This window comes from Zootoca vivipara, chromosome 6 (genome assembly GCF_965207765.1).
Source record: "Zootoca vivipara chromosome 6, rZooViv2.hap1.1, whole genome shotgun sequence".
Lineage (NCBI taxonomy): Eukaryota > Metazoa > Chordata > Lepidosauria > Squamata > Lacertidae > Zootoca > Zootoca vivipara.
This window is the reverse complement of record NC_142589.1, coordinates 73,098,555-73,123,615: the sequence shown is the minus strand read 5'-3', so window position 1 is coordinate 73,123,615 and position 25,061 is coordinate 73,098,555. Positions and strand designations below refer to the sequence as shown.

At 42.3% G+C, this 25,061-nt stretch overlaps 1 long non-coding RNA gene across 2 annotated transcripts in view; it reads right to left on the bottom strand.

Moving 5' to 3' along the window:
* Window positions 1-23,980, bottom strand: part of LOC118086212 (uncharacterized) — a 31,664-nt gene extending 7,684 nt beyond the window's left edge. Inside the window, exons 1-3 of one of the 2 annotated variants that reach the window (XR_015950388.1) lie at window positions 23,858-23,980; window positions 19,387-19,536; window positions 15,616-17,586 (exon numbers count right to left, since the gene is read on the bottom strand). This is a non-coding gene — a long non-coding RNA (uncharacterized LOC118086212). Of the gene's footprint in view, window positions 1-15,615; window positions 17,587-19,386; window positions 19,537-23,857 lie in introns of those variants that run through there. The other variant, XR_015950389.1, reaches the window with a different exon arrangement.
* Window positions 23,981-25,061: the final 1,081 nt, after the last annotated feature.

Genomic DNA, 25,061 nt, shown 5'->3' with positions numbered 1-25,061 from the left:
GTACACTATATCCTTTATGTTGGTTCCTTCCTCATCATTTCATCAGATAATTATGAAACAATTCATGATAATTATTTCAAAATTACATGAGGTATGATAAGGAGCCATGAAAGTGTGAAGCACCTTCATCTCTCATCCTTTGATTGCTTGGCTTTTGAATAGAATTTATGGAGTTTGTGAAAGGACTCTCCACTTTAATGTCATTTATGGGGAATTATCAACTTATGTTGCTAGATTATTGCCCTGGTTTGATAACCCAAACTAAACTAGAGTTCATTGGTTTGGGTCAATGGAGATTTCTGGTTAATGCAAATCAGGTTCTCCAAGCCAAGCTGGAAATCTGATGCTTCTGATCAGGTGATTTTAGATTCCCCATTTTCAAATGTAAGCCATTCCTTACTTGTCAGTGAGTCTTGATAACAAATGAGCATAGTTAATAAAAAGGAATATTTATTGCCAAAACAAACAGACTCCATCGGAGCAGCGATCACAGTCATCCGTCCATAAATCAAAGATGTCCCTTCTATGGAAGTGTGTTTCTGGCGAGACCAGAAGTAGCTGAACTTCCTCTTGTGATGTATTCTGTCTTGAAGACCCCCCATACGCCTAAACCGTAGGCTAAGGGGGTCAGCTCCCACCCTTTCCTCTTTCTTTTGAGAGTGCATTTCCGTGGTCTTTCCAGCTCCCTAACCTGCTTTCATTTCTAGGCCCTGCATTTTGTCCTTCACTAGCACACTGGGAAGCTGCAGGCTGACTCTCCAAAAAGCTGCTATCAGGTGGCATTCCTAAGGATGGGGGAGTTGGCTCTCAGATATAATCCTCCTGTCTTGTAGTTAACCCTCTCTCATCCAGGCTCCTTCCTTCACTGGGAGCTGGCAGCAAACCTCTCTTGGGGGATGGCTCATTCATGACATTATTGCAGAATTGGGAAGCTGTGATCCTCCAGATATTGCTGGACTACATCTCCCATCATCTTTGACTGGTGGCCAGGTTAGATGAGGCAGATGGGAGATTTAATTCATCTACAGCTGAAATGCCACAGCTTCCTTACCACTAATTTAGTAATTCCAACAACAAAAGTCAAAAAGCCATATAAATCTTACTTATATTTGTACGCAGAACACTGGAAACACAGGAATCTTGTTCAAATTTACAAGTTGTTTTTATATAGCCATCATATATCAGTCCTGTCCGGTTATAAGCGTATATGCAGTTCATAGGTAATGCTGGGGACAGGAACAAAAGAATTACTTCATGGATTATTATTATCATTAACATTATTATTACTTGGTTTTGTGGTTTGCCTAATTCGACGCAGAGGAGGTGAGAGTGAATTAAATCATAAATTTATGAAATCATAAATGACATGGGGTTCAAGTTAATAAGATCATTTTTTCAAAATAAAATGAATGAAAGCCATTGGCCAGAACACTGGTTTAATTATTTCCAAGAGGTTTAGAGGTAAACCCTCCCTTTCCCATGGCCCATTTTTCCTCCCATCCACTCTATCACTTCAATGTCTTTTTTCTTCTACTGTTCTATTACAATCGTAGATGTGAGATTAGCTAAAGGAGCAATGACCAGATGATGAGCAGCAGGAAGACAAATTGTGACAGTTTGCAGATTCTGTCCCCCTCACCTGCAGGACCACTTTTCAATCTAAATTGGCCTTATCCCATCATTTAGGCATGGTGGGGAGGAAGAAAGCATTGTGGAAACTGGGAACCCTCTGCAGGAATACTTTGCGCCATCACTTACTAGACCTCTTGGGGAGAAGATTTTGCATTTAAACCAGTTTTAAGCACAATTAAATGAACAGGCTTAGATCCAGGTTAAGAGAGTTGAACTTCAAGGGTTCTACTAGCTCTGCTGGGGCAACTCACCTATGAAAAAGTTGATAACGTTTGGGTTTTTTTTTTAGTACAGTTAAAAGGGGAGAACGGGGGGGGGGGCTTCCTGGAAGCACATACTGTTCTGCATGATATGGACAAAGTAGAAAATCAAACATTTTGATCCCTCTCTCATAACACTAAGCCATCCAATGAAGCTAAATGTTGGAAGCTTTAAGATAGACAATGCCACCAACTTGAATGGCTTCAAACATTGTTTAGACAAATGATGCAGAATTAGACCTTCAGTTCCTAGCCTATTTCAAATATCAGATGCTGGAAACTACAAGAGGGGAAAGTGCTGCTTCTGCACTGAAGTCCTGATCCTATGCATTCCATAGTCCTCAGGCTTTTGGTGTGGGAAGAGGATCCAGGACTAGGGATGAACTATTCTATCCATTTCCGTTGCTCCTGGTTTCTAATTTTTTTTATTTGTTTGCTGCACTTGCCTCCAAGCAGCTCAAAGCTGTGTACATGGCTCTCCTCTCCCCATTTTATCCTCACAAGAACCCTGTGAGGTAGGTTAAGCTGAGGTATAGTGACTGGTCCAGGATCTCCCAGTGAGCTTCGGGGCTGAGTGGGGATTTGAACCCTGGTCTCCTGGATCCTTGTCTGACCCTCTAATGACTACAGCCCACTAGCTCTCTTAAATTCAGCTCTCCAGATTCCTCTGTCCTCTAAATATAAATAAAAGTTCCCCATCCTACTGGTTCCCACTTACCTGGAGAAAGCAGGGCCAAGAGGAGGCATGTGCTCAGGAGTGCCTTCATCATTCTAGAAAGAAAACTGATGCACATATAGGATTACTTGGAAGCATTTATAAGCGATGTGTTTGTGCTGCAGGCAACACATGAGGACAAATTTTCGGTGAGTTCTGGGAAGAGGAGTTTGTTTTTTCTTTGGCATGAAGACACAGAGAAAATGATGGAATAGTTTTCACTTCCCCAGATCCACATGGGCAACATCTATCATTTGTTTCTTGTGTCTTATTCTCACGGGGAGGGAGGGACATTTTCACACAACAGCAAGGTAAGGCCCTGTGGGTTCAAATTAAGTTTCAACCATAAATTGCAAGCCTGCATCCAAATGCATATAGCAGCATTTGAGACACATGGGGGTATTCGTAAGGCTGCTCTGAGAATTTTTGACTGGACTCTTTCAGCTATGTTCAGATTAGGTGGTGGAATCTTAAGATTGGTCCCAAGTAGTGCTGAGCCATCACTTTAGCCTCAAACAGTTTTAGCGCCGCTGGTATGTATTGACCCCCCCCCTTGATCTAAGAAAGCTTAGAATTGCAGCGGAGGACTTGTGGGCTGCTATTGCTGACTGTATTAAATGGGCTTTCTTTAGCCCCTTTGTCGAGGAAGACGATGCCTACGGTAGGTATTTTAGGCGATGGACCTGTTCAATTTTCCAGCCATCTATGCACTCTTGGGACATTTAGCGAAAGCCATTATTTTTGTCTTTTGATAATTTATAATAAGATGGGCTTCTTTGCAGAATTCTACTACTGACCGTAATGCCCTCCGTAACCCAATTGGGGTCCTTGATAAGATCAAAGCGTCGTCCGCATATAAAAGGATAGATATATGCCTTTCCGCCAACTTAGGTGAATGAAATTAGGAGCCTTTTACTTTGAATACTATGTCATTTATGTAATAGTTAAACAGAAGTAGAGCTAAAACACAGTCCTGTTTAACTTCCCGCTGAGTGGGGATTTGTTGGCCCTGCGGGGAGCAGCGGATCCTAAGGTAGGTGTTCGTATATAGTCGTTTTATCAGATGGAATAAATGTGGGTCTATTGATGAAGCTTTCAACTTCTCCCAGAGTTTGGATCTTGAGATGCATCAAAAGCAGTCTTTAAATCAATGGAAGCCACATATATAGCGAAAGATTTGTTGACTGTGTACTTTTCAACAAGGTGCTGAAGTACTAGACAATGTTTGATTGTGGCTCGGCCTTTTCGGAAGCCAGCCTGTTCATCTGCTAATAAGGCTTCCATCTCAAGCCAGCCTAATAGTTTATCTTTGAGGTGCAGATCATATAGTTTGCTGATGGTGTTAAGTAGGCTAATGGGTGTATAATTACCTGGGTCTGACTTGCTCCCTTTTTTTATAAATAGGGATTATAATGGCCATTCCCCAATCTTTTGGGACGTGGCCTGTCTTGTCAATATAAGTGAACAGGGATGCCAAAGCTGGGCACCACCACTCTTTGTTTTATTTAATAAGCTGAAGTGGAATTAGATCTTCACCTGGCGCTTTCCCTGTTCTAGATCTGGATAGTAAAGACTGAATGTCTGACATGGAGACCGGGTTCCAGCTTGGGAGATTCGTCGGAATAGCTGCGTCCTTTGTCTCTACTCCATCTGTATTTTCATACATTTGTCTGAAGTGGTGCTCCCACTCATCAGGTGAGATTGATTGATCGAGCATTGTGGGGCTACTCTTGCTGTTGGAAACCATCTTCCAGAATAGAGACCAGTTTTCCCTTTGGCGGCTTGAAAGAGTCGGGCCCATGTGGCCATCATTGCCTCCTTCTTTTTCTGCTTTAAGACATCTTTACAGCGCTTTTTAAGTTCATAGATTTGAGTGATGGCTATGTTTGGTGTTGTGGATTTATTAGTTTTAAAGCTTGAGTATGCTGCCATAAGGGCTTCTTTGTCGAACCAAGGGTGAGATACCAGAGCATCTTTTTTTGTGAAGCATGGAGCGTAACCTCCTAAATAGGGTAGTAGTTCTCGCACCAGGGTCTTTCTTTCTCAATTTTTTTTAAAAAATTGATTTTGTAAACACATATGATATAACACGGCACACATATGATATGGCAAGGGGAATTTTCAGCTTGTGTTGCAGGATTATTGCCCAGGTTTGATAACCAAAACTAAACTGGAGTTCATTGGTTTGGGTCAATGGAGATTTCTGGTTAATGCAAATCAGGTTCTCCAAGCCAAGCTGGAAATCTGATGCTTGTGATCAGGTGATTTTAGATTCCCCATTTTCAAAGGTAAGCCATTCCTTACTGCAGGATTGGGAAAGCTGTGATCCTCCAGATATTGCTGGACTACATCGCCCACCATCTCTGAATGGTGGCCAGGTTAGATGAGGCAGATGGAAGTTCTCATTCATCTACAGCTTACAGTATGTGCCACAGCTTCCTTACCACTAATTTAGTAATTGCAAAATAATTATTATTATTATTATTTATTTATTTATTTATACCCCACCCATTTGGCTGGGTTTCCCCAGCCGCTCTTGGTGGCTTTCAACAGAAATATTAAAATACAATAATTTATTAACCACGCCTCAGATTCCATCGTACCTGTCTTTTCTTTCTGTCGCAACCCACAGATTCGCCTTCACCAAAGCAAGATTTAATGTTTTCCCATCCAATGTCCTGGGGCACAGGTTTTCCAAAGGCCAAATCTCAGTTTTATGCACATGTGACAACAGAACAATAGAATCCCTCTACCACATACTGTTCTGTTGCCCTCTGCATATGCCCGCTCGGACTAAAATCTTGTACCCTCTAATTCTGGAAATCACGGACAAACCGCTGGAGACCCAATTAACATAACTGCTGCAAGATGATGATATGACCAAAACATTACTTGTAGCAAGATATTTGATTTCAGTTCTCTCTTACAAAAAACAGCATAACTTACTTTATGACTACTGACATCAAGATACATCATTCGAGTAACCTTCTGATCTGAGTAATGAAAAATGAAGGCCTGCAATGCACTAACGCTTTAACCATAGCTAAAAGCCCTACAAAACTACTTGAAACATTTAAAAATGTTGTACACAAGTTCCTTGTATGAGGGACTAATTTTGTCTGATTGTTCTGATTCTTTTATGTTTTTAATTTGTCTGATTGTTTTTATGTATGTCGGTTTTATATTGTTTTATTCTTGGTTGCAGTACATTATGGGCCTATGGCCGAAATAAAGTTTATCTATCTATCTATAATTTATTAAACATTAAAAGCTTCCCTAAACAGGGCTGCCTTCAGATGTCCTCTAAAAGTCTGGTAGTTGTTTTTCTCTTTGACATCTGGTGGGAGGGCGTTCCACAAGGCGGGTGCCACTACCGAGAAGGCCCTCTGCCTGGTTCCCTGTAACTTGGCTTCTTGCAGCAAAGGAACCCCCAGAAAGCCCTCGGCACTGGACCTTAGTGTCTGGGCAGAACGATGGAGGTGGAGACGCTCCTTCAGGTATACTGGACCGAGGTCGTTTAGGGCTTTAAAGGTCAGCACAAACACTTTGAATTGTTCTCAGAAATGTACTGGGAGCCAATGTAGGTCTTTCAAGACCAATGTTATGTGGTCTTGGTGGCTGCTCCCAGTCACCAGTTTAGCTGCCGTATTCTGCATTAATTGTAGTTTCCGGGTCACCTTCAAAGATAGCCCCACGTAGAGCGCATTGCAGTAGTCCAAGCGATAGATAACTAGAACATGCACCACTCTGGCGAGACAGTCCGTGGGCAGGTAGGGTCTCGGCCTGCATACCAGATGGAGCTGATAAACAGCTGCCCTGGACACAGAATTGACCTGCGCCTCCATGGACAGCTGTGAGTCCAAGATGACTCCCAGGCTGCGCACCCCATTCAAGACCAGGGAGTCCTCCACACCTGCCCGCCTCCTGTCCCCCACAAACAGTACTTCTGTCTTGTCAGGATTCAACCGCAATCTATTAGCCGCCATCCAACCTCCAACCGCCAAAGACAAAAAGCCAGATATATATTACTTATATTAGTATGCAGAACACTGGCAACACAGGAATCTTGCTTGGAGCCACAAATTGTTTTTAAATAGCGATCATATGTCAGTCCAGTCCTGTTAAAAGTGTACCTGCAGTTGGAGATAATCCTGAGGACAGGAGCAAAAGATTACTTTATGGATTATTATTCTTATTATTAATATTATAGTTATATGGTTTGTGGTTTGCTTAATTTGACACCGAGGGGGTGAGAGTGAATTAAATCTTTTAAATGAAATGGGGTTCAAGTTAAAAAGATCTTTTTTAAAATAAAAAATGAGTAAAAGCCATTGGCCAGAACACTGGTTTAATTATTTCCAAAAGGTTTGGAGGTAATTTCCATGGCCCATTCTTCCTCCCATCCACTCTATCACTTCAATGCCTTTTTCTTCTATTGTTTGATTGCAATCTGAGATGTGAGCTTAGCTAAAGGAGCAATGGCCTGATGATGAGCAGCATGAAGGCAAATTGTGACCATGTGCAGATTCTGTCCCCCTCACCTGCAGGACCACTTTTCAATCTAAATTGGTTTTATCCCATCATTTAGGCATTGTGGGGGAGGAAGCATTGGGGAAATGCACAGGGTTAGATCCAGGTTAAGAGAGTTAAACTTTAAGGGTTCTACTAGCTCTGCTGAGGCAACTCACCTATGAAAAGAGTTGACAACGTTTGGGGTTTTTTAGTACAGTTAAGAGGGGAGAAAGGGGGAACTTCTGCATGATATGGACAAAGTGGAAATACAAACATTTTGATACCTCTTTCGTAACACTAGAGTTTAGACCATCCAATGAAGCTAAATGTTGGAAGCTTTAAGATAGACAATGCCACCAACTTGAATGGCTTCAAACATGGTTTAGACAAATGATGCAGAATTAGGCTACCAATGGCTACTAAACATAGTACCTTCGATTACAAGCCTATTTCAAATATCAGTTGCTGGAAACTACAAAAGGGGAAAGTGCTGCTTCCGCACTGAAGTCCTGATCCTATGCATACCATAGTCCTCAGGCTGTGTTGTGAGAAGAGGATCCTGGACTCGGGATGAACTATTCTATCGATTTCAGTTGCTCCTGGTTTCTAATTTTTTAATTTGTTTATTTGCTGCACTTGCCTCCAAGCAGCTCAAGGCTGTGTACATGGTTCTCCGCTCCCCATTTTATCTTCACAAGAACCCTGTGAGGTAGGTTAAGCTGAGGTATTGTGACTGGTCCAGGATCTCCCAGTGAACTTTGGGGCTGAGTGGGGATTTGAACCCTGGTCTCCTGTATCCTTGTCTGGCCCGCTAATGACTACAACACACTAGCTCTCTTAAATTCAGCTCTCCAGATTCCTCTCTCCTCTAAATATAAATAAAAGTTTCCCAAACTACTGGTTCCCACTTACCTGGAGAAAGCAGGGCCAAGAGGAGGCATGTGCTCAGGAGTGCCTTCATCATTCTAGAAAGAGAACTGATGCACATAGAGGCTTATTTGGAGGGATCTATAAGCTACATATTTGTGCTACAGGCAACACTTGGGGACAAATGTTCAATGAGTTCTGGGAAGAGGTGTTCTATTCCCCCTTTGGCATGAAGACATAGAGAAAATGTTGAAATTCGAAGCTCACTGTTGAAATTGTCTAAATTATTTCCCCACATTCTCATTAGTTGTCCATAGGCACTTTTCAAATTTCTTCCTCTACCAAATAAAGGACCTGAGAGCAAGAATCCAAGGGCAAGATCCGGACGCCACTTACAAGAAACCCCCTCAATACAGTCTCCATATAAGGATACCTCTTCTAAAGAAGAAAAAAGCTTGGATACTGGATCCATCCCAGCAAGGCTAGGAAGGATGGGATGAGCTGTGGGTAAAATGTCGACTTCATATTGCAGCTCATGTGGATGCAATGGAGGCTTCAACCAGCAAAACTGATCCCCACACAAAAAGGAGGGTGACTCAGTGGCAGAGAAGCAATAACTTCAGGTGCAGGCAAGGCTGAGGGAGAAAGTATAGTGATTCCTGGTTGCGAACTTTGCCCCCAGGATGTGAATGGTAATCGTGCACAGCAGGAGGCCCCATTAGTGAAAGCGCACCTCAGGATAAGAATGGTTTCCTCTTAAGAATGGACGTCCGGAATGAATTAAGTTCGTAACCAGAGTTACCACAGTAAGGTAATGTTACTGCAGGACCACAATCAGCTCCAAATGAGAAACTTGTTCCAAGAAGGCTGCAAAGTCAATTAGAAAAAATTATTCTGAGCCAATGCCTCTGCTTTTTGCCTTTGCTTGATGTGGGATCTTATTGAGTGGGAAGGAGCAATATACTCTTTCTCTGCTTCCAGGCCACTAATCAGTGTGCAATGAAAGCCTCAAGGTACTGCTCAGGTGACTGCTCAGGTGCTGGAGCTAGACATAGCTCAGGGCTGTTGAAAGGTGCCAGGGACACACTGGTAGGCACTGAATACAATACAAGGACTCCAAGATCATTACTGAGAGCTGATTAAATCATTTTACTGAACTTTGCCTCTCATCTGTTTAGTGATGACTATCCTTAGCCACATTGTCTTGAACTGAATCCAGCTATATAGTTGTTTATACCTGCTTCAAATCCCATTCTCCATTTTCAGAAGACAAGAAGAACCCCACAGTGTAGCAGCCTCCTTCTTGGGGTGGCTGATCAGATGTCCATGGGTACAGAACGATCATGACAGAAGGGCAGTTGCCCACTCCCACTGTTCTCCCCCAGCTACTGGAAATAGTATATCCATCAAATTAATTGCCACTGATAGCCTCTTCCATAAATGTGACTAGTCCAATGTTAGGTCTATCCAACTGTGGCTTTCATTGCTGTTGTGGGTATTCTATATCTCACCCAGTAGAGCATGAAACTCTTAATCTCATGGTCTTTTTTAAATATTGGGCTGCAATCTTTTTAAGGAACTCTGTGGGAGTTAGCCAGATGCCTCTTCCAGTCTAGCCACACCTACACTGTCAGTAAATGTACTTTAAATAAATATGTTCCTCCCTTGGGCTTTATGATGAAATGGAGCTGGAAACAACCTAATCCTAATGAGGCACTAAGTAATCAACAATTAGCATGTCACACACATGCTCTTCCCAGAGATCAGGTGAACCTGGAACCTGCTCACATCCATGGGGCCATTCAAGTTGACACTATCAATTTTGTAGCTATCAATTTTCCAATTTTGTTTGGAAAACTCAGCAGTGGCCAGAGGATTGGAGAAGATCAGTCTACATCCCAATCCCAAAGAAGGGCAGTGCCAAAGAATGCTCCAGCTACCACACAATTGCACTCATTTCACAGTCTAGCAAGGTTATGCTTAAAATTCTACAAGGCAGGCTTAAGCAAGGCAGGGCGGGCGTCAAAACAGCCCCTCCTTTGAGAGGAGGTCGCTGGCTGCTTCCCCGAGAGTGCAGGGGCGAGCGCAGGGTGGGCGCGTGCAGTGTCAAAACAAGCCCTCCTATGAGAGGAGCTTGGGACAAGGCAGCGGCTGCTTGGGTTGGTCCTTGGTGGAGGGAGCGCGATAGGGAGGGTGATTCCTCAGCAACAGCGATCAAGCAGAATTCCTTCCATGATCAGTCAATTGCAATCTACATGTTGGACATAGTGGAGCTACAGGAATGAAAGGGTTGTAGATAACATCTCCTCTTGTAACCTATTTTCAGTTATCTGACTTCTGAACATCTTTCATCTCCATTTTAAACACACACACACACACACACACACACACACACTCCTCTCTTCCCCATTTTCCTCCTTCCTTCCTTCCTTCCTTCCTTCCCTCCTTCCTTCCTTCTCTTTTTACCTTTTCTCATATTTCCCCCTTTTTTTCTCCTCCCTTTCCTACTTTTATGGTGTTCTCGCTTTTATACAGCCTAAGAGCATCAACATTGCCATCATTATTGCTATTAATTTTATTTTGAATACTAGCAGGCCCGGCCATGCATTGCCGTGGTTTTTTCCTGTGATTTCCCCCCACTCTGTCTGGACATATGACTTATCCTGCCCCCTCCCACCCCACCCCCAGTTCATCCCTATGACTGTCCCCACCCTGTCCTGACCCATGAACTATCAAGCCCCCTCCTCCCCCACCCCCTCTGCCTGAGCCCTCTGTTGTCTCCAGGGAGTGTTGGCCCCTCCCCCTATTTCTCCATAACTTCGCCCCCACCCTTGCAGAAGGAACTGTCAGCTTCTGTGTTCTGTTTCCCAGCATGCACGTTTGTCTGAGCCCTCTGTTGTCCCCGGGGAGTGTTGTCCCCTCCCTCCTGTATCTCCATACATTGGCCCCTGCACACTCATCATGAACATCCCTGTTTCTCCCCCCACACCCTGTTCTGACCCATTACCTATCCCTGCCCCCTATTCGCCCCCCACCCCCCCCCAGACTGGCCCCACCTCCACTTGGCCTAGTCTGGAAAGTTGCCTAGTCTGCTGCGGTCTTCAGTCTGCTGGGCAATGTTGGGCCTTGTTGCTATAAAAGGCCTGTTTTCAGTTAGTTGCTGTGGAATTTTGTGATGTCATTTGGTGGCACGGCTTTGGATGCTGCTGGAATCTTTGTGTGCCACTTTTTTGCATTTAATCATTATTTTAGGTATGAAAGGTGTGGTTTTTTTGATCAAAAAATTTATGCCAGATCCCTCCCGGATGGGCATGGAACGTTGTGGCCAAATTTGTTACATTACGGTTCAGCAGTTACGGAGAAAGGCTGTGACCTCTGCGTGCGCAATGCCTATATATATATATATATATGTATATATATATACACACACACATATATATATAGATACATATACACATACACACACACACACACACACACACACACACACACACATATATATATATATATATTCCTCTTTCTACTCATTTCTTTTGTATCGCTGTGTCTTTTGTACTTGCTTATACTAACAGAATTTCAGGAATGCTCACTGGAAGGACAGATCCTGAAGCTGAGGCACCAATACTTTGGCCACCTCATGAGAAGAGAAGACTCACTGGAAAAGACTCTGATGTTGGGAAAGATGGAGGGCACTAGGAGAAGGGGACGACAGAGGATGAGATGGTTGGACAGTGTTCTTGAAGCCACCAACATAAGTCTGACCAAACTGTGGGAGGCAGTGGAAGACAGGTGTGCTATGGTACATGGGGTCACAAAGAGTCGGACACGACTAAATGACTAAACAACAACAACAGAATTTCTAAAGGATGGAGTAAAGTAATATTTGTGTAATCACATCTAAGAAAATTTGGCATTTCCCCTCCCCATGTATTTTCAATGTTTTATTAATTAGGAAACCCCCTCGCACTAAAAAAGCGGGCACAAAGATGAGGCAGTGCTAAGATATCTCAACCACATGATGATATGAAAAATTGGTCTGCATTTTAAAAACAAAATAAGATAAAATGCGTAATGTGCTGCAAGTGGTGGTGGTGGGAAATCTCAACCTCGTGCCAGTAATCAAGTAGAGAGGTGGAGAAGTGGGGTGAGAGGCTGGGTGAGTAAAGGAAAGCTCAAAGGTTAAAATGGGGAGCGCCTGTCATTGGGAGCTGGGGAGGGTGCTTGTGACTTATCAATGCTGTGACTTGTTTGCAAAGCATTTTGAGGATGAAATTTCTTGCATCCACTGGGAACCTGACTCCGCTGTTATAGCAGTTGAATCTGAAGGGGTGTCCAGAGCACTTTCTAGCCCTTCTGTGTTGGATGCCTTTCAGTTGGTAAGATTCAAGGACATTGCCCCTTGCCCCTCTTGTCTGAGGAAAACCAGCAGGGAGGGGACAGCTAACTGGGTCAGGGAGGTGATTAATGCCTCCTTGCAAGAGAGGGTGGTCCCTGTCTACTTGAAGGAGGCAGTGGTGTGCCATCATCACAGATGGGTTATGTGGATCCCCCCCCCAAGTTATTTCATGGTGGCCCTTGGAGGTGGGACTTCTGGGATGGGACTTTTGAGTGTCATATGACATCTTCAATCAAACTCTAGAGGGGTGGGGCATAACCAATTGACAGGAGGTAATAATCCCAGAGTCGTTCGCAACTGGACCTAACGGTCAGGGGTCTCTTTACCTTTACCTTTTCCTCAGTCAGTGGAATGCGGGGTGAGGGGCAGTGTCTATGGCATCCTGTCTGAAGGCAACTAGGAGAGACAGGCAGACCAGTTGCCATGCCCATCAATTTTATGGGGGGGGGAGTGAACACCCCTTGCCCCCTAGCAGTTGGCTCCTATGTAAATTGGTGTTTGTTCAGTGAAGGTCAGAGTGCATATTCTTTCTCTTAGGTATTGGCTAAAATTTAAAAAGGAAATGGAGGTTTCAAGGAGATTCTGATTTTTAACAATAGAGAGCCTCCATCTTGGAATAAGAAAATACTACACATTATTGATGATCATGATCTTCCTTGAGATATTCTGAGTGTGTTATATATTGAGGTGACACCTTGTCATATGAAATTTCATATTTTAAAGCATGATTTCATGGTGAAATGTGCTCCTTGGCAAGTCTGTCCCAAGACATGTTGGCAGCTGAGGCAAACCACAAAATAGTGCCTCCCCATTCCAGGGAAAAGGGGTTGAGTGCAGATCGACATACGGAACAATGTGTGTTGTGGGGGATAAAGATCTCCACAGGAAACAAGGATTGGAGGAGACCACCAGCGCCTCCTATTGGCCATGAGATTGCAGAAGAGGGAACGTGAGTGTGGGGGGAGGGGCAAATCTGGTCTTTAAGTAGCACAGTGCTGCTGTTGCTGCCACCGTGACAGCAACAGTGGGCAAGAAATTTCTTGGAGGCCAGATCTGCTTCCCCTATGGATCCATCCGCCTAAGATGGTGGCCTCACCTTGCCTCATGGGTGGGACCGACCTGCTATCGCCGGATCCCCTATATAGTTTGCCTATGTGGAAGTAATACTTACCCAACTACTGACTGGTTTGTTCCATCTATGAGAACTAACAGAAGCTTTGCTCAAATATTTAAGTCTTCAAATTGAGAGAAGGATTGAGTATATGGTTTACTTTTTATTAAGGGACAAATCCCCTTACACCTCTGAAAAATTGGTCTGTTCTGCCTTTACAGTTATGATTATAAGGATAAATCTGTAGGGATAAGTGCTATTTTTCTAGATTTGCAGGTGCCAGAGCTCACCACGAACTTCCTCCTTGTTCTCTTAGAATGGCAATGGCACCAACCTGAGATGTGCCAGAGCTGAGCTCCAGTGAACTCTGGCTGAAAATATGCCCAAATTTAAATCCTTCACAGGAGAAACCTCTTATCTAACAAATTGTCTGATTCTAATAATGATTTCAGCTGTGGAATGTATTTTATTTTGTTTTTATTCTGTTTCATGCATTGCATCTTTTGTAATCGCTGTAGCTAAACCAATAAATAATAATTGCATTTGTACCTGTGTAGTGCTGTGTTGTTGTTGTTGTTTAGTCGTTTAGTCGTGTCCGACTCTTCGTGACCCCATGGACCCCATGGACCATAGCACGCCAGGCACTCCTGTCTTGCACTGCCTCCCGCAGTTTGGTCAAACTCATGTAGTGCTGTGTACCAGACTCCAAAATAAACCAGAATAAACTTCAGGCAGCTTTCTAGAACAGGATCTTTTTATTGGTTGTCAGACAAACAATAAGATGCAGGAGAATAACAGCTTCTCTATCTGCATGCCCACATGTGCATGTGCAGAGTGTTATATACATTTTCCAAACAGCAAAACTCAGTCCCTTCCCACCCCTTTGCAGCATTCCTCTAACCAATCAGAATGGTGTCTGACTTATTAATTTCAAGCTACTCCTTTGCCTACTCCACTAGGTGGTGCTGTAATAACTATTATTGCATGTAAGTAATTGGGAGTTTCCCCAATGCAGATCCACGCTTGTTTTGCATTCATCACTAGTTTTAGACCTTTGTGGTTTAGCTCGTCTAGTTTCGGGTCAGCTATGGAATTTCCAGCTGTTAGAACAACATGCCGTAACAGGTGTTATTGGCTTGTGTGCAACGGGAACTTTGAATGTTTGAGCAGCATATTCTAAAAAATTGCATTTACAGACAAGATGAGAGGTGTATCAGACAAAGTGTAGTTTTAAAGTTAAGATGGAGTTTGACCAAACTTAGGTCAAGGGTCCAGTCCAGCCTCACCTGAAAGAAACAGATCTGAGAACCAGCATTTTATTTCCTAAAACCAATTGATTTTCACGATGAAGTTAATAATGAAAACTTAACAATTTTTTAAAATATTACACTACAGGGTTCTTCGTAGCTAGAATCCACAACCTCCACATTCTGACCCCTTTTTCTCTGCCTCTTCCTCCCATTTACCTCCAACAAAAGCAAAAAAAGAAAGAAACAGAAATCTTGAGTCCTGAATTTCACCACTAGGCCTCCAATCCCACCTCATTGCCATGGATTTTGGAATACACAAGGAGGAGGTCCACACTGTCCTATTCACTCTTCATGTTCTGGCTGGTGTGAGATTCGTGAAGCATTATAACATATAATTTCTGGGCCAACAGTAAGTAACAAATCCCCAGTTCCGACTGATTTTGTTCCATTTTTCATGGCAGTGCAAAAATCTGTTCCGCAACCTTGGAAAGTGAAATAAACTGGCTCAAATAGAGCTGGAAAGAAAAAGAAAGAAATTTTGACATTACTTATTTACACAGGGACTAGAAGATTGTCCCTGTGGTGGTGAATGAGAATTTGTATAAGATAGTTTTGAAATGCATATACAGTATGCATTGCCATAACACACAGGGAGTCTCAAAACACGAAGATCGTTAATAAACAGGTTATATTTATAAAATGTAATGAAATTATAGGATTTAAAAACAGACCTAATTAACTAGATTAACCAAATCAATTTTTTGTGGGGATCTAACATGACACATCTAACATGAAGTAGGTGAAAAGGCGGAAGCCCAAAAGCCAATCAGGAACACCCCTAAGAATTCTTGCTCAGCCCTCAAAAAAGAAACTAGCAAAGCCAGGCTGTAAAGGACGAGAAGAAGGAATATAGGGTATGAATGGATTAGGAAAAGCGAGTTAACAGAGATTAGTGGAGGAAGTGATATACAAACAATCGGAAGTAGGTTTAATATTTAATGTTTTCATTTTTTTATTTCTCTTTTTGTTTAATGTCCTTTTTTCTTAAATAAAGGTGATTTTATTTTAAAAAAAAACAAAAGAAAGAAAGAAAGTAGGGCAGAAGCAGCTCAAAGGGCCTGGACTCTGCCTCTTCACTCCTGGGGGAAATCAGCCCATATGCCCCTCCCCCGTTCATTCCAAATCCCCTCTCAATATAGCATTATTCCTCAAAACTATGTTGATAGGGAGGTATTCATCTAAGGATGGATCTAGACACATCAATTGATTCAGCTAATTGTGTTGTAAACTTCATACAGTACAAGGAAATCCTGTTGACGATAGACAGGACCCCACACCGCCATATGGTGTCAAATTGTTATAACGCATAAAAAGCACTCAGTGACTCAGTTTTATTGCACACTAGCTGACCCTGCCATGTCTTGCTGTGACTTTTTGTGTTGTTCCTTTTTCTGTTAAATGGACTTTCAAAGTTTCCCTTCAGAGTCTCCTCACCTTCATATTCCCCTTCCATTTGCACACAATCATTTCCCGCAATATGCATGTTATGTAAAATTTTGTCCTGTCCCAACCCTTACTCCCCTACTCACGCGTGTTCTGTGAAATCCCCACCCCCACCCCGACACATTCATCCTACCCAAAGGCACGGCCCTGTAAAAGGCCCATATTCAGTTGGTTGTGGCCTGCAGCCTAGTCATTTCTCCCGGCTGGGCAATGCTGCAGCCTAATCAGTCGGCTGGGCAATGCTGGGCCTTGTTGCTGCAAAAGGGCTGCTTTCAGTTGGTTGCCACGGAATTTTGTGATGTCACCAATTTTCTGCAGCCCATGGAAATGTTGCTTCTCAATTCTATTTCCCAGCATGCACTTTTATCTGATTGGTGTGTTCTGAAACACGGGGTTTTTACGTGGGCCAGGTGTGACATCTGTCTTAGCAAACTATCCTATATCCTTTGGACATTCGCATGTGATGTTGTGTCAAAATTTCACCTCAATCAGTCAAGCAGTTTTGGTGAAAAGTGGAAACACACCCACATGTCCTTTTTACATTTATATATAGATAGATAGCCAAAGGCTAGCGCAATGTACACAGAATCATTCAACAATTAAAAGGAAATATGCTAGATTAATACAAATAACTTCCGGTGTATCTCCTAAATCAGTTCTGGGGGTTGTCCCAATTCTGTGGAGCAGATTTTGGGAGGATACAGAGCACATATAGAGAGCAGAATTTTTGTTGCACAGCTCTTCTGTTGCAGAACTGTAAATCCTTGCACTAATGCAGTTAGCCAGATACTGCTCATTGTCACAGAATTTAAGGAAATGTATTATATTCCTTTTATATAATAAATATGCTTTTGAGCAAGAGGGACACATTTTGTCCTGGACTGCATCACAGTGGTGGAGAGATCCAGATGCAACTGTGGTGAAGCAATCAATGCACTTTTAACTTTTGTTCAGAAGGGTTTCTAATATGCACATCTCACTCTGAATCCATAAGGCAAGTGGCATTATGAGAGTTAAAGGACACAGTGCAGGCAGGCAAAACACTAAGGAAGGGTGCAGAGTGGGGCCAGTGAGAGACATGATCCCTCACACTTTTCCAGCAACATTCAAGGGAAAGGGAGGAAGGGAGAGAAGGAGAGAGTCTGCATGACCAAGAATTACTAGTTCTTTTTTCCTTCTCTGAGTAGCAATGTTACCATTAAGAAGTCCTTTAAATTGAAGACACTGGGTTTCATTTTCAAGGCAGTTGACAGTCTTCTCACTTTTACACATTATGGTTCCTTTGGAGAAGCAGGATGGGCACTGCAGACCATTTTCAGCCTGCATGTTGCGATCAGGAACTTCCAAAATAAAAAGTATAGTGAGCATGTTTATGGTTTTGTTTGTTGTTGTTTTTTTAATATATTTTTATTTTCGCTATAACAAAGGAAACACATTTAACACTCATACTTTACATTTCACAAATCCATCTTTTATCATATTTCTAGATGGAAAGATTAAGATGAATCTGAATGGAAGTTTTATTTATAATATGTTAATACTCTGGTCTCTCCTATGTGAATATTTAATGTATTAGAATTTTTATAGAACTTATTGTAATGTTATGTTTATAAGAGATAAAGATGTGTATCCAAAAAAATAAAATTATAAAGATTTTTTTAAAAAGATACTCCACCGAGCCTGTGACTTCCTTCCATCCCTACTACATTACTTATTTTCAATTCAGTACTCATTTTTCAGCTTTCCTAGATCCATCTCTGCCCTTTATATATGTTATAGGCTTATCTTACTTATGGTCAGAGACTCTGAAGGGTTTTTTATTGCAGGTTTTCTCTGTTTTTGTATTTTTGTGTTACAGTGGTGCCTCGCAAGACGAATTTAATTCGTTCTGTGAGTCTATTCATTTTGTGAAAAATTCGTCTTGCGAATCGTGGTTTCCCATGCATTGAAATTTCTTTTTTTGCCCATAGGAACGCATTAATTAAATTTCAATGCATTCCTATGGGAAACTGCAATTCGCAAGACGAATTTTTTTCAAAACGAATTCGTCTTGCAATTCACCATCAGATCACAAGACACATTCGGCTTGTGAAAAATTCATCTTGCAGGGCATTTGTCTTGCGAGGTACTACTGTATATTAATGGAATCCACCCTAGGGCCTTGCAGTTTTGGTGGGGCAGCTGCAAGTACTCTTGGATAAAATAAAATCTAGTAACAATCTGGGTTCAGGGATGAGCATGAGACAAAGTAACCATTAGTCTCTGAGATGAATGACCTATATCCATATTGAGAAAATAATATATATATGATAAGAATAATATTGGAGAAAACTGAATATTGAAATCTGCTTAACCTAAATAATATATCTCAGTTTTACAGCGGCCCTTTAAGGTATGCTTCATGCAGAGTATACGCATTCAGAAGTTGACCTAGCTAAGAAAACACCATGCACCATGTGTCATGCACAGCAGCACATCAAAGGAATGGAGGCTGCTCCCTGTGTAGTAATAAGACCAGGATTAGGTTTTTTAAAAATATGAGGGATGTGACCTTTCTCAGGAAAAGACAAAAGGCCAAGCCAAGGATGCTGCTGTGCCTATGAGAGGGACAGAACCTCTTGTTGTGCACACCTTCATTGTAGGCTTCAGGTTGTAAGGTAAAAGTAAAGGTAAAGGAACCACTGGCCATTAGGTCCAGTCGCAGATGACTCTCGGGTTGCGGTGGTCATCTTGCTTTGCTGGCAGAGGGAACCGGCGTACAGCTTCCGGGTCATGTGGCCAGCATGACTAAGCCGCTTCTGGCGAACCAGAGCAGCGCACGGAAACACCGTTTACCTTCCTGCCGGAGCGGTACTTGTTTATCTACTTGCACTTTGATGTGCTTTCAAACTCGTAGGTCCCTTTTTTCACAGTTTCTCCTCATGCCTGTCTCCCCATCCTGCCTGATTCTCCACTCCTTGAGAGTCCCTAATATTTCTGAGATGCTCAACCTAACCTGAGGCCATCTGGGGCTGTCTCACCCCATTTGAATGAGGCAAAGGTCCTCTGAGTACTGCTGATTGACTAAGGATCCAGACCTTGGCAAAATCTAGTGAACAGCCCTAACATGTTAATGATTCTAAATTGAGGCAGATACTTACGGCTGAGAACTTCATTGTTACACAGTTTAGTGTTGCAGCACTGCTTCTTCAGCTCAAAGAATTTACCATCTGCTGCAGTGAAGCTGTAATGGCCTGAGTGACAATATATGGATATAGAGCATCTATTCGCAAGATTCTCTTGGAATTTATCTATGAAAAAGAATTTAAAGGAAATATCTAGGCACATTCATTGTAATGGTTCCAATTTTCTGTATTGTCTGAATGAGGACCTTTTCAAACAAACAACATGCAACTTATTATTAAATTCAGTAATCTAAAGTCATTGGCTTTATTAATTAGAATATATATACACCACCATATCATAGAAAGAAAAATATCAAAATGTTTTCTAGCCGTAATACATATTGTAAAGCATACAATAAAAACTGTGTTAAAAGTAAAGAAACAGATAACAATTAAACAGTTGAAAGATGTATGGCTTATATGAACCTGGTGGAATACAAAAAGTTTCTTGCCAAGGATGGGTTGAATAATAGTGAAACTAGAGAAGCCAGTATAAGTCAAATGGTCTTGGCTAAGTTCCTCTTGGAAGTAATAAAAAATAGAAACCTACAAGCTCCGTATAAAACAAAGTGACCGCCTTTTAATCCTTTCCCTGTATTTCTGTTTTATTTTGCTTTTTGAAAAGGATTTGGTGGTTCTATCGACCGAAATAAATAATGTAGTTGTTCTTGGCAGTATAAGTTGCATTTTCAGCTGAGTTTGAGGAAACCACTTGAAGCAGCCATTGTGCAGAGCTATTTCATTTTTTTTTTGAACATACTTTTTATTAATTTTACAAAATACAAAAAAAACAAAAAAAAACGGTACATACTTAAACCCCTTTTCCACCTCCTTCCTACCCACCCACATGGGTCCTCCCCTGCCACAGAAGTATCCCATGTATGTGAACAGTCAGAGATGGTCCATTTTATGCTTGGATTTCTGTCCTCCCCCCCCTCCCCTGATCTCAAAGCCCCCCCCTGCCACCAGGGAGCTCCAGCAAACCAGGGCAGTACGCAGGAGGACATCTATCCAACCATCTATTATCATACCAAAAAAAAGAGAAAAATAGATATAAGAAAAAAGGGAAAAAAGAAAGAGCGAAAAAAGAAAGAAGAAAAACAATACAAAACAGAAAAATTTTCTTGCATTCATAGTTGTAAAACCATATTTTGTGGGCTTCCCCTCCCCCCCCCTTCCCCGGTTTTCATCCCTTTTTTATCATCTGCAACAGTTTCTTACTTTATAAAAATACACCTTTGTATCTTATACAACTTATAAATCAATTGTTAGCATTTTCATCTAATATTCAAATCACTGAAAAATCAAACTCCCATTTTCTCTTCCCGTGCCTAATTTTTTTTTCCTCCCTCTATAAGCCTCCATATTTTCACATTTTCCAAAATCCATTCACTTTTAAAACTATAACTATTCTCAATTTAACCTTACATCCCCGGTTACCGGCTCCACCCCCCCAATCCAGCAAATTCCAAAGTCAGCAGACCAGTTATAAACCTGTTAATCCATCCTTATAATCAACAACATCACTTTCCCTTCACCCCACCCCCTGTTTACAGTCTTTTGCCATCCAGGCCACCATACAGGACCCCTGGATTTCTTCTCTTCTCTGCATATTTTTTCCTTCTTCCCTGTGGGTGTTCTGGAATTCCAATAATACCAATCGTGCCCCCCTCAAAAGCAGGGCACTCCATCCAACTTTTTGTAGAGTAGAGTCATCATTTTTCCCGTGGTGTGCTTCATTTGGTGTTAAATCGTCACAGTCCTCATCCTCATCTTTTCCTTCTCCATCATTGTCATTCTCACATTCATCTTTTTCAGTGTCAAAAGCTTCATCTCCTAAAAAATCATATTCCGCTATCACCTCCTGGAATTTTTGCTGTAACACTTGCCGTCGTGTCTCCTCTTGACATAGCTCTATTCTTGTTTCCCACATTAAGGTCAAAACAGACCGCTGGAACTCAGGGGAACACTTTTTTGTTGACATATTTCAGTCCTGCCAAGGTCAAAACTTATCACGTGGGGTGGAATATGATCACAGTTTATTTTCTCGACTCCATTTTAACAAGCTGGCTGCATTCTTCAAGTCTTATTAACAATAAAGTTCGAACTCACATTTCACAAGCACTTAAGTCAAAAAAGAAATTCCACAAAGTCCAGAAATACAAAGTGAAATAAAGATTGACTTATAAATCCTGATCAACTCACTGGGTTGTCTGGGCTGCCGGCTCCCAAGGGAAAGAGAGGTTTTTCTTAGGCTTACCTCTTGCTGCAGGGCAGTCATAAACCACAGTCTCTCTCCCCTTTTCACCCTGCATCAAAGGGGAGATTCTCTTTGATGCCTTTGAGGGATCCTTTTGAATTACAAATCTTCTGTTTATGGCTTCGGGTTTCTATTTACTGTCTCTTTGTTACCGTGGGGGGGGGGTGGCTTCCTCTTTTCTCCCCTCTCTCCCAGATCCAAATTGTGTTTTATAATCCAAATCGTGAGATTACTTACAGTCTTTTCTAATCGTTTTATTTTCGGAAGAATCCAGCGCTCTCCGCCTTCGGCTTGAAGCTTCTCCCTGCTAGAATAACGTTGCCGCTCAAAATGGCCCCCGCGACTTCTACCCTCCTCACTCCGGAGCTCTTATTAGAGCTAGCCGAAGAGTTGGGGAGTCCGGATTGGGTCTGTGCTGAGCAAATTGCCCTCGGGACGCCCTTCCCGAGGTTCTAAGGGGCGCAGCGTCGCTCTCGCTGCCCTCCCCATTCCTAGCAGAGACGGGCCGTCTCGGAGACGAGACGAAACCCCGCCGATCGACGCTGGCGCTGAACCCGGAAGCCCTGTGCAGAGCTATTTCAATGGCTTTTGTTTGATTTGCTCAAAGCAAACAGCTGAAAATTTGTACATTTTGATAATCAACCCAATTTGCAATGGGGCTTGAATAATTTCAATTGCAACTGTGATTTGTAAAATACACTAAAAGCTTTCAAAGCTTTATTATGATCATAGACCAGAATAAAATGCATTAAATTTGGAATGTATGCAGAACTCCATTTCAGGTCCAATCTGCAGCATGAAGAATCATGGCTTCTTCTATACTTCTGTCTATACTATGACAATACATGTGACATACACTGCATTCTCTCTGCTAGTCGATTATAACCCTTTACAGGGTGGGAAAATACTCCCCTGAAAACTCCTGTTCCCCAACCCAAGATACTTGGCAGTGCACTTCAACTGCACCAACCTCACTGCTCTATTTCCTCTCTCCCTCCAAGTATGGAGCAATGATGTAGGACCAGATGGTCATGGGAGGATCCCACCCAGAATTGCTCCAAGGTATTTTGGCACCTGAGGCGAACCACAAAATGGCAACCCCACACTCCGGGGAAGAAGGGGTGGGTGAATATGTACATCAGGCACAAGGAAGAACAATATATCCTTTATGTTGGTTCCTTCCTCATCATTTCATCAGAGAATTATGAAACAATTCATGATAATTATTTCAAAATTACATGTGGTATGATAAGGAGCCATGAAAGTGTGAAGCACCTTCATCTCTCATCCTTTGATTGCTTGGCTTTTGAATACAGTTTATGGAGTTTGTGAAAGGACTCTCCATTTTAATGTCATTTATGGCAAGGGGAATTATCAGTATTATTGCCCTGGTTTGATAACCAAAACTAAACTGGAGTTCATTGGTTTGGGTCAATGGAGATTTCTGGTTAATGCAAATCAAGTTCTCCAAGCCAAGCTGGAAATCTGATGCTTGTGATCAGGTGATTTTAGATTCCCCATTTTCAAATGTAAACCATTCCTTTCTTGTCAGGGAGTCTTCATAACAAATGAGCATAGTTAATAAAAAGGAGCATTTATTGCAAAAACAAACAGGGTTCATCAGGGCCGGATCACAACCTTCCGTCCATAAATCAAAGATGTTCCTTCTATGGAGTGTGTTTCCAGGTGAGACTAGAAACAGCTGAATTTCCTCTTGTGATATATTCAGCTCCCACTTAGTGAGAGTGCACTTCCGTGGTCTTTCCCACTCTCTAACCTGCTTTCCTTTCCAGGTCCTGCATTTTGTCCTTCACCAGCACACTGGGAAGCTCCTGGCTGACTCTCCATAAAGCTGCTATCAGGTGGCATTCCTAAGGGCGGGGGAGTTCACTCTCAGCTATAATCCTGTCTTGTAGTTAACCCTCTCTCATCCTGGCTCCTTCCTTCACTTGGAGCTGGCAGCAAACCTCTCTTGGGAGCTGGCTCATTCATGGCATCATTGCAGAATTGGGAAGCTGTGATCCTCCAGATGTTGCTGGACTACATCTCCCATCATCCTTGACTGGTGGCCAGGTTAGATGAGGCAGATGGGAGATTTAATTCATCTACAGCTGAAGTGCCACAACTTCCTTACCACTAATTTAGTAATTCCAACAACAAAAGAAAAAAAAGCCAGATAAATCTTACTTATATTTGTACGCAGAACACTGGCAACACAGGAATCTTGTTTAAAGTCACAAGTTGTTTCTACATTGCCTTCATATGTCAGTCCAGTCTTGTTAAAAGTGAATCTGCATTTCAGAGGTAATGCTGAGGACAGGAACAAAAGAATTACTTCATGGAATATTATTATCATTAACATAATATTATTTGGTTTGTGGTCTGCTTATTTTGACAAGGAGGAGGAGGTGAACTGGGGTTCAAGTTAATAAGATATTTTTTAAAAATAAAATGAGTAAAAGCCATTTTAATTATTTCCAAGAGGTTTGTAGGTAAACCTTCCCTTTCCCATGGCCCATTTTTCCTCCCATCCACTTCAATACCTTTTTTCTTCGACTATTCAATTACAATCTTAGATGTGAGCTTAGCTAAGGGAGCAATTGCCAGGAAGGCAAATGGTGACAGTTTGCAGATTCTGTCCCCCTCACCTGCAGGACCAGTTTCCAATCTAAATTGGTCTTTAATAATAATAATAATAATAATAATAATAATAATAATAATAATAATAATAATTTATTATTTATACCCCGCCCATCTGGCCGGGTCTCCCCAGCCACTCTGGGCGGCTTCCAACAGAAAAATAAAACACAATAATCTATTAAACATTAAAAGCCTCCCTGAACAGGGCTGCCTTCAGATGTCTTCTAAAAGTCTGATAGTTGTTTTCCTTTTGGACATCTGTTGGGAGGGTGTTCCACAGGGCAGGCGCCACCACCGAGAAGGCCCTCTGCCTAGTTCCCTGCAACTTGGCTTCTCGCAACGAGGGAACTGCCAGAAGGCCCTCAGTGCTGGACCTCAGTGTCCGGGCAGAATGGTGGAGGTGGAGATGCTCCTTCAGGTATACTGGACCGAGGCCATTTAGGGCTTTAAAGGTCAGCAGCAACACTTTGAATTGTGCTCGGAAACGTATTGGGAGCCAATGTAGATCTCTCAAGACCGGTGTTATGTGGTCTCGGCGGCCACTCGCAGTCACCAGTCTAGCTGCTGCATTCTGGATTAGTTGTAGTTTCCGAGTCAACTTCAAAGGTAGCCCCACGTAGAGCGCATTGCAGTAGTCCAAGCGGGAGATAACTAGGGCATGCACCACTCTGGCTAGACAGTCCGCAGTCAGGTAGGGTCTCAGCTTGCATACCAGATGGAGCTGATAGACAGCCGCCCTGGACACAGAATT